The sequence below is a fragment of the Camellia sinensis genome, chromosome 1, assembly GCF_055761805.1.
Source record: "Camellia sinensis isolate YWXY chromosome 1, ASM5576180v1, whole genome shotgun sequence".
Taxonomy (NCBI): Eukaryota; Viridiplantae; Streptophyta; class Magnoliopsida; order Ericales; family Theaceae; genus Camellia; species Camellia sinensis.
In genome coordinates, this window is record NC_138961.1 from 108132169 (window position 1) to 108134297 (window position 2129).

The 2129-nt window shown below is 41.8% G+C and overlaps 1 long non-coding RNA gene across 1 annotated transcript; it reads right to left on the reverse strand.

Moving 5' to 3' along the window:
* Positions 1–524: 524 nt before the first annotated feature.
* LOC145789896 (uncharacterized) lies at positions 525–1593 on the reverse strand. The gene is made up of 2 exons (XR_014328365.1): positions 1556–1593; positions 525–798 (listed from the first exon to the last, which is right to left on the reverse strand). It is a non-coding gene; the product is annotated as an uncharacterized LOC145789896 (long non-coding RNA).
* Positions 1594–2129: the final 536 nt, after the last annotated feature.

Consider the following 2129-nt stretch of genomic DNA (forward strand, 5'->3'; position numbering starts at 1 on the left):
AACTCCTTTGTGAGTGTGATGGTTCGGTCCTCAACATGAACATCTTGTACTGCAGGTGGAGGTACTGGTGGTGGTGGCGGTTGTTGCTGTTGTTGCCTTAGGGTCTCCGCCATGTCCATAATCATTCTTTCCATTCGGTCCAACCGTGCCGAGGTAGCCTCGTCTGACTCTTCCATCCTGGTTCTAACCATAACCTGCATAACATTCAATTATATCCAGCAAACAAAGGTCAAATTGTTAGCGTTAGCAGAGTACATTCTTCGTTGCCATCGATCTTTCATACATTCTTAGGATGCCATGCATAATGCTTAAGTCTTTTCTAGACATCCTAAGGCTCAATGGATCTGTGTGTGAGACAGCAACTCGTGCTCTGATACCACTTGTCACGCCCCTAACTTGCCCCTAAAAGTTTGGGCATGACCTGAACAGGAGATGACACTTAACCTGGTTCCATAGAGGGGCCTGCCCGGAAGCTATAAAATATAATTGATAACAACCAGAAAGTATGACATCCATTGAGCTACTAAGTCATGCCAGGATCAACACATTTCACAGGACAAGTACATCAAAAGCCAAAGTACACTTAAGAGTTAGTTATTTACAGACATATACAGAACTAACCCCGAGATGGGGTATGTAACAAAGTCCTTAAGTACATAACAACTTAAGCCAATATCAAAAGTGTGAGTCATCATCTAACAACTTCACAAAAGTAGGGTCCCGACCCCAAGCTTGGCTGTGCCTAGGCTGACAAAAGTATGACGATGCCGAGCTAAGATCGACCTCCTGGTTGATTACCTACAGAAATAGACATAACATAGGGTGAGCCAAGCTCAGTGAATAATAGTACTAATATGCTAGTAAATATATTTAATGCTGTAATCATGCCATTAGTCTGTCTCTGTACGGCTTGTAGGGATAACATGATCGGTTTATAATTGTCACAGTGTGGCCCCTGGCCTAAGAATTTCACACGTTCGGGAAGAGTTCTTGGGTTCACAACTTACAATTCCTCACACAAACTTTTGGTTCTGTTCAATCCACAAGCTCACAATAGTGACATTCATATTTCACACATCGGCCCTTGGCCTCATAATTTCTTTATTCACAAATGGCTCTTGGCCTCATTAGTTCACAATTCACAATTGACCATTGGTCACGTAGTTTCACATTAGGGCTCTTAGCCACATTAATTCACAAATGGCTCTAGGCCACATTGAGTCACAAATGGCACTAAGCCACATTGGTTCACAAATGGCACTAAGCCACATTGGTCACAAATTCATATTGCCTTGATACATTCCGGTAGTCACAACTTTCATATAGGATGCGTACAACTTCACAACCTTTTCAATGTTTTCACAATTTCGTATCAAATTATTTATAGCAGATATGTCATTTCATACCAATCATTTCATGCCAACACAAGTTTAATAGTGACATTCATAACGTCAAAATATAACGTCAGTATATCATACGATGATACTTTCTACAAGGTCACAACGTCATTAATTATAAATACTGAGTAGGGATACATTGAAGCACTATTACTCACTGTGTTGTGGCGGTGCACTTCCTTTTGAGGTGTTTCCTACACACATGAACATATAAAAGATTACATTAGCCCCTTTTTCTTGTTAAACTAACATTCGGTTCACTTACTTTGATTAAATTAACGAACATTCAAATAATATAAATTGCAGGTTTGACCACATTAGAGGACCCAACACGCAAAACGGAGCATCCCAACTTTTCTGCCTTGAGCCGCACGTGCGGCTAGGATCTCCCGCACGTGCGGCACACCTCCCGCACGTGCGGCATTGAGGCCCCGCACGTGCTTTTTTTGCAGTGTTGAAGCCCGGAATTTTGCCATTTTCCCGCACGTGCGGCAGTGACTCCCGCACGTGCGGCTGAGGTTCCTGCACGTGCGGCCTTAGGCCCCGCACGTGCGGCGATTCTGCACTAAAGGTCTGAAATTTTTGCACAATTTTCTTCTTCTTATAGACATGTTTAGGCCTCAAAAATCTAGCTTTAAATTACCAATATATAAGCTCAAAGCATGTAATTACATGTGAACAAGGATCAAATTACATCTTTCATTTGAGTAAAACAAATCAAATCATAAATTC